The sequence below is a fragment of the Crocodylus porosus genome, unplaced genomic scaffold, assembly GCF_001723895.1.
Source record: "Crocodylus porosus isolate Cpor-Errol unplaced genomic scaffold, CroPor_comp1, whole genome shotgun sequence".
In the NCBI taxonomy this organism is placed as follows: Eukaryota; Metazoa; Chordata; order Crocodylia; family Crocodylidae; genus Crocodylus; species Crocodylus porosus.
Genome location: NW_017728948.1, coordinates 43824520 through 43837227, shown reverse-complemented (window position 1 = coordinate 43837227; position 12708 = coordinate 43824520). Strand labels below are relative to the sequence as shown.

Genomic DNA, 12708 nt, shown 5'->3' with positions numbered 1-12708 from the left:
AGTGCCTCCGTGACAAAGGTGTCTAGAGTCTAGGCTGGTTACCTGTAGAAAATCTAAGTTTTATGTTAGTTTTTTGGAAACATGGCATTACAGGCAAGATTGAGGTCATTTAGTGTGTGTGATCCTCACTATGACATTCTGAGATTCTGGAATGCTAAGAATCACCCGACCCTCCCGAATATTTTGAACATCTCTTATCTATCAATGCTGTATGGAAAATTGCTAGTGGCACAAAACACAGTCACCAAGGATGGTTAAACTATTAGTTAGTTCTTATACAAAAAGACTGTAATAAACCTGGAAGAGCTTAACATGACTCAGAGTGATATTTTTCTGGGGAAAAAAGAAACAAAAAACAGGAGAGGGCCTAAAGCTGTCCCAGAATTGTACTTCACTGGGGGGGCAAAGCATCAGCATCCTCATCGTGCCTCCTGTAAGTAGATGAACCATCAGTAAAACCAATGATGTTACCAGTGGACTGAATCAGACAATTCTCAGATCCCAGTCAGTTGGTTATAAGTATCAACAAAGTTTCTCCTAGCCAACCAGCGAACCAGATGGCTTTTCAGACTATTGGCTCAGCACTTTGACTCCTCCAATACACTGTCAAGCGTTTTTCAGTAGGAAAACATTTCATAATCAGTTCTACTGTAATTCAACACAAGGCTGACATAATCTGTCTTGAGAAGACCCATATTGTAGAGGATGAAGCTGGTTACTTTACTATCAGTGACTTTGTTCTGATATGCTACACTCTTCATGCAAAATGTAGGAGAGCCACTTATGTCTGTGGCAATGTCTCTGAGGCAACACGCACGCTATCTACTAATCATTGTAATGTCATAAAAGTTGGAAGCTTCAGTATCACAAATGTCTATAAACCACCAAGCGAAACCTGGAGGAACTACCCTCTTCCCTGTCTCCCCCACCCAGCCATATATGTTGTTGACTTTAATAGCCACCATATACAGGATGGGGTTACTTCCACCCAAATGAGGATGGTGACCTGTTATAAAATTGGGCATCTAGCAATGACCTTGCCTTGATCCATGGCTCTAAACTATGTGGCAGCTCCTACTCAGCAAGATGAGACCAAGATTACTCCCCTGACCTATATTGCATTATATCATTTAACAGCCCCCCACAATGTTCTTGCAACGTTCTCAGTGACTTTCCACACAGCCAACACCATCCATCACTCATCCACACTGGATTGGTTATTAGATGTGTAAGAAAACCCAGGTGGAACTTCTGGAAAGTCAGTTGGTCCCTACTCGTGGAGACTGTTGAAGGATCCACTGTTATCAGCCCATGGCAAAATATCCCAGCTGATGAAATCTGTAAGTATTTCTGTGGTTCTGTCTATAAAGCAGAACAATCCTGTATTCCCAGAGGATTTCACCCCCTGTACGCTACTTGCTTGGATGGAGAGTGTGCTGATCTACTGGATGAGTATGAAAAATCTCAGATACCGCAGATCACCTGCTTGAATCACTTGATACTGCTCGTTGGAACTGCTGGGAGGGAATGGCATCATTTCTGTCAATGTTCAGAACCAAGATACTCCACCAAGAGAACTGAACTCTATGCTGTGCGAAATAAAATCTGGCACTGCAACTGGTTATGATAACCCAGAGTTTCTGAAACATCTCAGTCCTCAAGCTTGAATTCTATTCTTCTTCAGCCATATTATGTATGAAGAACAAATTCTGTCAGCATGGAGCTGAGCAAAAATTATTGGCCTACCTAAGTCTGGCAAAGACCCACAATCAGCAGCAAGGAGCAAGGGCTAATCTCCCTCTGAGTGCCTGCTACCAGACACTTGAGAGACTAGCTCTGCAATGTATTCCTGCAGTAATTGATTTTGCTCTAAGCCTAGACCAAGCAGGATTCTGCTGTAGCTGGAGCACTTGTGATCAAGTTCTAGCCTTCAACAGGTTAATTGAAAATGGCTTTCAGAAAAGCCTGAAGACTGATGTTGTCTTCACTGGTTTAACAGCAGCATATGATACTGTCTGGCAGACTGGTCTTCTGGCAAAAATATCAGGAATTCTGCCACATTGCACTACTCATCTAGTCAAACTATTACTACATTGTCAAGACTTTAGAGTCCACCTGGCCAATGAAACTAGCTCTTGGAGTCATCAAATCAATGGCTTCCCTCAGGGATAAGTACTTGTGCCTCTCCTTTTCAACCTGTATACTGATGGCCTGTGACCAGCTCACAAAAATTTGTTTACTTTGATGACAGTGCCTTTGCCACCCAAGGTCGTGACTTCAGGTGTGGAACTCACACTTACTGGAGACATGAGACTGATGTCAGAGTGCTCCCTAAAATGGTGCCTCAAACCAAATATCTCAAAGACGCTTTCAAGTGTTTTTCATTTGCATAATGCCAATGCAAATCATGAGCTCACTGTCATTTTAAATGGTCAGCCTTTCAAATTTAAAACCCACCCAGTTTATCTTGGAGTCGTCCTTGACTGGATTTTAACTCATGAATCACATTTCCAGACAACTGCTTTAAAAATCATAACATGAAACAATTTACTTGCCAGGCTCACAGGCTTCACTTGGGACGCCAGTGCTTCCATGCTACATTCATCTGCTCCCACACTGTCACGAAATACTGTGCCCCTGTATGGACTTGTTCATTGCACAGCAAACTAGTGGACACCCAATTGCACGTTACGATGTGTCTTGTCAGGCACAATGTGCTCCACTCCATTCCCATGGTTACCAGTATTCAGTAACATTGTTCCCCCTAATCTCTGCTGCACAAATGCTTAAGTAAGCTTACTAGCCAGACTGTGGGATAATCCTATACTGCCAGTGCACTGGGGCATGTTCTACCCACCAATAGCTCCACTCCTCTCAAGGTACCCACCATGGTCGACCCTTTCAAAACCCTTTGACTTTTCCTTACTTACTCAATGCCATGAAGAATGCTCAGCACAAGCACCAATCAATCACCAGATCATCTCTGACCCTGCAGGCACTCAACCAGGATTTAACTGGCCAGGCTATAATTGGGCACTTTTCAACCATTTTTGAAGTGGACTGGGTCAAACCTGTACTAACCCTATAGCATGGCTTTGGCAATGGCAACAAATACCCTTGTGTACAAGTTAATACCATGTCTCTGGTGGCCTTCAACACTCTTCACACTGGTGATGACATCACCTTAAGATCACTGAAACAACATGCCAAAACCACATATACTAAATAAATTTCACTGATACGATAGTGAGGCAGTGAAACAGATTGCTTAGGGAAGTTGTGGACTCTCCGTCACTGGAGATGTTCAAGAAGAGGTTGGACAGCCATTGGTTGAGGATAATTTAGGTGTAGCTATGCCTATGTTCTACTATAGGTATTTCCAATGCTCTGGGCTTTGCTGGTTGCCCCTGCCCCCCGCCTCGCTTTCTGCTACATATGTCATGGTGTATCTAAAACTCCCACAAAGGCATTGGGTGTCGGCTGCAGCCAAGGTTGGGGATTTTGATTGTTTTTTGCCAGTGCTCTTGCTGGGACAGGCTAGAGAGTCTTGCCCCTCTGCTCAGGGTCAGGTGGACTGCCATATTGGGGGTCGGGAAGGAATTTTATCCCATGATCAGATTGGTATGGGATATGGTGGTTTTGCCTTCCTTTGGGGGCAGGAGGCATGGCCCGCCATCCAGGACCTCTTGAGACTATATTTAATAAAAGCAGGACGTTGGTTGTCCTGTGGTTGACTATGGCAGGTTAGGGTGTTAGGTCTGTGTGGTGTCAGGTTTGACAGTAGTCCTATGTAGAGTTTAGATTACGGATGGTATAGGATGGATATAGGCAGGGCCATCCCTGGGGGGTGCAAAGCAGGGTGACTGCCCTGGGCCCCGTGCTTTGGAGGGCCCCTGCATAGCTGGGCTGGCTTTGTGTCTGGCCGCTTGCCACCTACTCCCCCTCCCCACACTGCTACCACATCTGGGTCCCAAACAGGCTTATTTGCCCCAGCCCCTAGACCCTGCTGTGGTTGTCTCTGGGTATAGGATGGTTTGGATAGGGGTGACCCTGCCTCAAGCAGGGGGTTGGATTACCTGACTTCTGGAGGTCCCCTCCAGCCCTGCTTCTCTATGATCCTGGTGGGCTCTCTCCTAGAATTATCCTTCGGGGACTAGAACCAGTGGAATCCAAACAGGTTGGGATATTTTTTCCCCCTTTCTCTTGGGTCTGGAGTCATTTCTCATGCTTTCCATCTCTTTCTTTTTCCACCCTTTCTCCCCTCAAAGACCTGTTCTTCCCTGTTGTCTGGCTTTTCATATTCTCTTCTTTATTTGACTGGCTTAATTTGACTTTAACAGCTAAATCACGGCTGTATTCCTGTATTTCTTCTTTATGGTATTTAACTTTCTAAAACTTCAAAGTGAAAAGACAGGCTTTTAATTGTTACTACCTAACAATAATAAGGCTGGAAAGAAACATAGTTCAAAACCTGTTGGGTCAGTCTCTGCATTTATAACAATGTGGCATGATCACTGGAAACAGTTTTAGAGCCTGAATGAGGACAGAACGGCGTGTCAGAAGAAATTTCAAATGCTAAATGAAACCATATAAAACTAGAGCTGGAAGGGACCTCAAGAAATTTAGTACAATTCCCTGCTCAAGGCAAAATTATCTTTATCTAAACTAAGCCAGCCAAATGTTTTCTTACCTGCTTTTAAATGCTTCTGATTATCAAGATTCCCCACTCTCTCTTGGTAATCTGTTCCATTGCTTAACAACCTGCATTGTTAGCAAGTTCTGTCTAGTATGCAATCTAAATGTCTTGACTGCTCCAACCTAGGAGCAATACTTTGTAGTTGTCTTTACTGAATTTCATCTACTTTGATAAATGGGAGAAATGGCCTGAAATAAAGTCAGTTTGACTCCAAATCTTATCCTCCAAAGGTTCTGCTGCCTTACTCGACCTAGTGCCATCTGCAAATTTACTAAAACTTACTAATTATGATCCACTGTATTGCACCCTCCTTTCAATAGTTTAATCTAACTATTTTTCCTTAGCTTAGTTATGACAGCATCATGGGAGACAGCATTGAAAGCCCTGTTAAAGTTGAAGTGTTTCATATATGCTGCTCACAATGCTTGTCACCTTGTAATAGAAAGAGAATGGGGATAAAATGCTTAGCAATCAGGGTGTACTCCGTCAGAGGCCTTGAAGGGTTTAAATTCTTAAATGTCTTTATTCTACAATAAAATAGCATTCTTGACCAAGGAATAATATTTCACGTTTATATTAAAATCATTAACAATATTATGATTAGGAGACTGTCTGCAGAAAACAATGTAGAAATGTAATTTAAAGTTCTTAAAATGAGCCTTGATCAAGCAAATGCTTAAGTGTATGCATAACCCATTGAAGTGAATAGAAAAACTAACCTACTTAGTTTAAAGCATGTGCTTACATACTGTGCTGATTGTGTCCAAAATGTAGCACTATTCCTTTAAATTAGAAATAAATATGAGAAAATCCTCAAATTTGCAGCTGCACAGGTTATTTTCATTGGGACCTAAGTATTTATAGTGTAATCTAAAACTTTCTCATTCCTTTACACTTGTCAGAATTCCATCTTTGAGACTCTTCCATTAACTTGGAAACTTAAAAAAAATACCTCAGGCATTTAAAAAAGTGTAGTCATTTGGTGAAGAGATCATTATATCTGTATGTGTGCTCCAGGGTGAATGGAAAATGCATTAATATGTCTACTGCTTGGAGAGGGCAAGGAGGAGAAATATGTTTACAAAATAAAGATAAAATGTGACATAGAGTATCTAGCCATGCTGCCATGGTGAGGCATGCCTGCCTCCCTGGCAGCAGTGGGGGTGGCAGCGTGAAGTTGTGCACAGCATAAGAATGCCTGTTAACAGAGCTCCACATGTGACTGACTGCCTTACTTTTCTTAGGCCATTTCTGCATGAAATTATATGATTTTTGATTATACAATCCAGACCCAGTTAAGCACCAAAATGTTTGAAGATAAGGTTTGAACTCAGATAAGCAGGATGTTTGACACTACTGATTTCGGGCATTCAAGAGAACTGAGAAATCCTTAACTTAAATTGTTCTGTGTCCGACAGCAAATGACACAATTCACAATTTCATTTCCTTCCCAACCCTTATGGGTTATACAGCACTTTGGAAATTTACAGCACAACAAGACTGCTAAATATTACTATCCAAAATGCAAGACGGGGAAACAAGGTTCTTTGGGTAGATGTGATATCTTTTATTAGACCAACTAAATAGTTGGAAAAACTAAAATAGTTTGCAAGCTTTTAGCCACAAGCACGCTTCTTCAGGTATATCAAGAGTCTACTGGTGAATTGTAAGCTCTCCCGGGCAGTTTCTATCCAGAAGAACTCACAATTCACCAGCAGACTCTTGGTATGCCTGAAGAAGTTTGTTTGGATCTAAAAGCTTTCAGAAAACAATTTTTTCAGCTATTTAGTTGGTCTAATAAATATCACATTTACCCAAAGAACCTTGTCCGCCTATGTCCTTAGACCAACACAGCTACAACCAGCAACCCAAAAGACAGGGAATGTATCTGTCTATATATCTGTTAAGGTACTTAGCTCATGGTAGTGCTCTGAAGTAAATATCAAATTTATGAAGACTTTCCTAGAGGAATGCAATCTATTGTTGTAGAATTTTTATTATGCAGAAGCACTGTTGCTTTTGAACTTGAATCTTTTTGTATTAATCTGTTAAGGGATGTTCTCTGGTGTTCCTGTGAATATTAATTTTATTATTGTTTGATGAGAGAGATTTACTCATACTTAATTACAAAATACATCCTGAGCAACTACCTAGTTAATTTCTGTTCCACTCTATGATTAATTTGACTAACAGTGTAATTTTACCTGCATGTCCTTTTTTGTTTGATGTAGGGATCTAGCCAGTGGCCTTGATATGTATTAACAGAATATAGATTTTAGCTACCAAATGCAAAAGATGCATCCTCTTTTAATTACTTAAACACTCAGGTGCTTTGTATTTACTAAGATTTGCTTTCATCTGCTGAAAAAAAATGTATTAAAGATTAGCAGGCACAATACTTTTTCTTTTGTATTTAACAAAAGGTAAGTTTAAATAAATTGACTGGAAACAGGGAAGAAATAATCCCAAAGAGGAGAGTGAATGAGTCACAATTGGCAGCAAACTGTAAGAATATCTATATCAACATGTCAAGTGATTGTATCATTTCACTGTGAAATTTTGCCTACTCCACAGTTTAACTGGTTTCTATTAAAGAAAAGGGCTTTTCTTTTTTTGAAGTGTTCATAAGATCATTTAGCATAAGATCTAACGTTATAAAACGTACTAATTTTGAAGACTTAACACTTAAAGAGTAATACAGGCAAGAGCTGGCAGATATTCAAATAAACCTTCAGTTTAGTGATACACTGTTGCTCTTTATGTCACCATTCAGGACAGTGGTACCCAACTTTTCTGGGCTGCAGGCTGGGTGAGTGTTGCAGGGTCAGTCTGCGGGCTGGATCTGGTGCATGGGATCTAGGCCCCATCCCATGTTAGTCTGATGCATGGCGTGATCTGGTGCATGGCGCCAGCCCCACATACCAGATCGGGCCTACTGCCCTGGTTCCCTACATTTGGGGGTAGGGGAGTGGTGGCAGTGTTAATTACAGTAGTGTTATTTTCAGAGAGGAGAACAAAGCAATTGGGCTAAGTACAGATGTTCAAAAAGCCTGAGGCAGGAGTGCTCTAAGCAGTGTTTCCTCCAAGCTGTGTGGTGCGTGCAGCTGCGCAGGCACACCCATGCTGCACTGTCAGGTGTGCCTGCGTGGCCATGCATGACATGCAGCTTAGAGGGAATGCTGGCTCTAAGTATCACACTTTACTCAAAGTGCTCTAGAAGGATGCAGGAGTGAACATAATGGACATTCGCCCTTGGGGGTGGGGGGCACAGAAGGGACTGGCAGGCAGGAGGTGCTCTGGTACATCTCAGGAGGCTGCCGGAGCGGCCCCTCTCCCCAGCCCTGCTCTCCTGCCAGGTGGTGGCTGTGAGCAGTGGCTGGGGTTGGGGGGGCAGGTGAATGGAGCCCTCCTTGCCGTGAGGGCCCCTCCACAGCTTGCTTGTGGGTGCTGGGCCAAGTCTGTGTGACATGGGGGGTCCATTCACAACCCTCCCTCCCCCTGCCTGAGCCTCCTGACAGCTGCAGCTGGAAGCTGCAGCATGGGGCTGCCTGTAGAGGTGTTTGCCATGCTGGGAACTGCGGCTGGTAGGGAATGGAGCTCCGCTGATGCCCACGCACAACCTGGGCCTCCCAACCCCTGAGCCAGCACGCTTTTGGGGGTTCTTGCAGATGGTGGGGGGGAGGAAAGGGGAGATGACTCCATTCACCCTGCCCCCACTTAGCCACGCAGGGTGGAGACAGAGCCTTTTCTGTCTCCTCTCTGTGACAGTCCAAGGGTGGGGTTGGGCCCATGCATTCCTGGAGCAGATGAGCACTGGCCAAGGCTAGCAAACTGCCCAAAGAGGGTCCTTGGGATCTTGGGGGAATGTGACCTTCCTTAATTCGCGATGGATGTGGTACAGACATTTGATAAAGCACTCTAACCTAAAGTACCTTAGTCTGATACCACATCCACTTAGGGTTAACCCCACTCAGACTGGGAGCCACCATTTTAAAAGTGGTTTATGTGCTGTGAAAATCTGTTCTGTTACAGTTGTAAAGCACTTTCTGCATGCTTAATGCACCTTAACGATAACATCTGTTCCTACGTTTAGTCACTGAGTTGCTCCTGTTTGCTATAAGATACAACTGCATGTGAATTCAGACATACCTTTCCAAGTAATGCTTACCATGTCTGCACAGGTTGTTAATGGGAGTGAGTAGAAGTAACATAGTCATCATGGGTCCAGTCAGAAAGCAGTTTCCATATTATATAATCACCTGGAATTTGTAATAAAAAGCTATTAGACTAGTTCCATGCCTCATCTGTAGCTGTGCTTCTGCTATAGATACTTCTTCTGTGTTTCCTTTTTCATTTAGTGGCTGTAAATTCATTCTCCTAAAGTCACATGGTCAAAATATAAATTAAATCAGGTAAGCCTACTTTGGCATAAACATTGGGTGAAGCTTTTGTGGTATAAGAATTCATTTTTTGGGCATTAGGAACAGTTACTTTCTTGTTTTGGGGTGTCTATTTTTAAAAGTTATATCTGGTTGAATCCAAAGCATCTGATATTTCAGTTTATCTTTGTGCAATTATTTAACTATTACTCTACCTGTTCTATCTTATTGCTGCACTAGAAATGTATTCCATCTGGAATTCACACACCACACAGGGCTTCTTTGTTGTGTAAGATTACATGAAGCTGACCATCACTTTTCACAAGAAAGTAGGTGATTTCACCCTTATGATCAAAGAGGAGTAGGATTTAATTTACTCAAAGAAACAACATGACTCTCTACAGAGAATCATCACCTGATACTACAGACAAATGGGAGAACAGGCAATATATGGTTTACAATGTTTGGACAGAAAATGACTGACTACCTTACTTTTCTTAGGCCATTTTTACATGAAGTTATTTGATTTTTTGATTATATAAATTATACCCAATTAAATACCAAAAAGAAGATAAGGTTTGAACTCATCCTTTAGAAAAATGTGCTTTTATTTTAGAATTATAGAAAATTAGGGTTCAAAGGGACCTCAGGAGGTCATCTAATCCTACTCTCTGATCAAAGCAGGACCATCCCCAACTATATCAGCCCAACCAAGGTTTTGCCTAGTCAGCTCTTAAAAGCCTCCAAGGATGGAGATTCCACCACCTCTCTGGGTAACCTGTCCCAGTGTTTTACTACCTTTCTAGTGAGAAAATTCTTCCTAATATCTAACCTAAACTTCCCTTGCTTCACTTGAGACCACTGCTCCTTTTTCTGCCATCTGCCACCACCAAGAACAATCTAACTTCACCCACTTTGTAACCACCCTTCAGGTAGTTGAAGGCTGCTATTAAAGTCCCTCTTAGTCTTATCTTCTGAAGACTAAATAAGCCCAGTTCCCTCAGCCTCTCCTCAGAAGTCACGTTCCCATTTGTGTTGCCTTCGACTGGACTTTATCAAACTTGTCCATATCCTTTCCATAGTGGGGGGGGGGGCGCAAAACTGGACACAGTACTCCAGATGTGGCCTCACCAGTGAGGGGAATAATCACTTCCCTCAGTGTGCAGGCACCACTTCTAGGATTATTCTATGTTTAAAGATAATTTTAGTATTCCTTTCACAACCTTTCTCCCTTCTGTAATGTGTCTTTGCTCTGCCTTGTGTATAGGTTTTCTAGTTTTTCCACTTTGTCCACCCTAGGTGCATCTCAACATGCATCTACTCCACCCTAGATTTACTGTGCAGTTAGCTACTGCAGAATAAGAGTTTTTGGATAGGTGTCCACCTGAAACATGACAGACCCTAGCCACATTCAAGCTGCCTGTGTTTCCCTACACACATGCTGCCCCAGGGCTGGCTGGGACCTGTCCCAATAAGGGGCAGGTCCTAGCCAGCTCCGGGCTGTGTTGAGAACTGTCCCCATACAAGAAACTGCCAGCCCCTGCTCCACAATTGCAATTGCGATCTTGGCTTGGGGACTGTGGAACTTCTTCCCAGCTAATTGTAGTGATTTTGGAGCAGGGGCTGGGAACAAGCTGCCAGCCTGTTCCCAGCCCCAAGTCCATGACTGCAGAGTAGGGAGAGGGGGCTGGAAGCTTCTTGCTGCCAGGGCAGGGGGACTTTGTCCCACCTAGGCATGCAGGCTGGGGAGTGTGTTCCCAGCCCAGCTCTGAGTACAGGGCTGTGCGGGGGGAACAGGCTAGGGAGCTTGTTCTCACCCCAGCTCCACAGCCCCCACCAGCAGTGCTAGCTCCACGATCGCAGGGCCACTCCATGGTCCAAGCTCTGTGTTCACAGGTCTTGGGCTGGGAGCCCTGTGACTACAGGGCTCAGGCTGGGAGATGAGGGTCTCCCAGCCCAAGTCCCATGACCGCAGAACTCAGGCTAGGAGATGAGCATCTCCCAGCAGTGGCCCCATAGTTGTGGAGCCAGCACTGGGAGATAAGGGTCTCCCAGCCCCTTGCTGCCCAATTGCAATGGCAGAGCGGGAGCTGGGAAATAAGGATATTCCAGCCCCTGCTCCCCTATGCTCATGTGAAGTTAAGTGTCTCATGTAGACATCTCCACTGTTGACTCATACTGTCTGTAATAGTTTCTGTTCATCTTTTCATCTCATCAGATCTCCATCTTAATTCAAATTTCATCTGAAAAAAAAAGTAATTTACATGAACTCTTAATCTTTGTCTCATTCATTTGTGTACCATTTTATGGCTGTATTATGCAACCCATTGTAAATAGATTTGTAAACAGATTAGCTTGGAATAGATTTTTGTATGAGAGATGTTTTATAAAGTGCAGGCCAGTTGCATGCTGAGGGCAAAACTGTCATTAATTTTACTAGGAGCAGAATCAAATCTTGTAAAGTAGGCGTATCGAACTCATTAGGTCCAGAGGACTAGATGAATGGCATGGGGCTGGTCCATGGGCCAAATCAAGACCACAGACTGTCCTTACATGCTGGATCCAGGGTTTGTCTTGTACAGGTGCCACAACTGCTCCCAAGCCAGCCCTGTGTTCTATGTAGCGTGCACATGCCAGTACTGGCTATACACCCCTTATGGAGCAGACATTGGATCTGGGCCTGCCTACTGCACGCATACTGGACCCAGCCCTGTATGCCATGTGCAGTATGCACCAGATCTGGTCCTGCACACTGCATGCAGTAAATACTGTATTTAGCATTGTGTGCTGTATGCAGTGTAGGCACAATGTGGCATCCAATACATGTGGCATCCAGAACCCATGGGTGACAGTGGGCTGGGTGATAAGGCTCCATGAACTGTGTCTTTGACACTCCTGCTGCAAAGATTTATTGAACCATGGAAGGGAAAAAAAAACTTGCATGAAATGAAAATTGATCTTGAGATTATAAATTCTTTTCATGAAAGATCTAGAATTCAGAACTAATTTTTTGATCCCCAAACTGCATATTTCTCACCACTCCACTGTGGTAAGGAAAAATAAATTTATAGATGACAGAAGCTTTCTTAAGTAAGTTGCTCAGGCCAGAAGTTGGGGGGTGCTAGAGCATGGCCTCAGCTGCAGGGAAGCTGTGCTGGGGGACCGTGGCCAGGCCTCAGCAGTAACCTGCAGTGAACTGGCCAGGGAGGCAGGAATTCAGACCAGCATGGACTTAAGCTGGGGTCTTCTGGGCACTCTCCTATTACCCAGCGGGGACGGAGTGGGGTTATTTCCCCACTCTGTTCCTTCTGCCCCTGGGGGACTGAAGTCAAGGTCTGCCAGCTACACCCACCACTGCCGCCGCTTACTGCCCGTATGGGATGAATGGTGGGATAAGCCAAGATGCGGGGGCAACTTAAACTATGAAAGGTTCTGGGGCAAGTTGCATAAACTGGTTTGAGCTCAGTCAGTTAAGTCTGATACTACATTCAAACGGGTTTCTCTCAAACCAGTTTTGGCCATTTTGAAACTGGTTTATGTGCACTGAACTTCTCATAGTTTCATAGTTTCATAGTAGCTAGAGTCGGAAGGGACCTAGGTAGATCATCTAGTCCGACCCCCTGCCTTGGCAGG

At 43.8% G+C, this 12708-nt stretch overlaps 1 protein-coding gene across 1 annotated transcript in view; it reads right to left on the bottom strand.

Moving 5' to 3' along the window:
* CUNH4orf19 (chromosome unknown C4orf19 homolog) overlaps positions 1–12708 on the bottom strand; it is an 83805-nt gene that overhangs the window by 28214 nt on the left and 42883 nt on the right. Inside the window, exon 2 of the mRNA XM_019553141.1 lies at positions 8865–8955. The gene's annotated coding sequence lies outside the window, so the exon portion shown is untranslated. The remainder of the gene's footprint in view (positions 1–8864; positions 8956–12708) is intronic.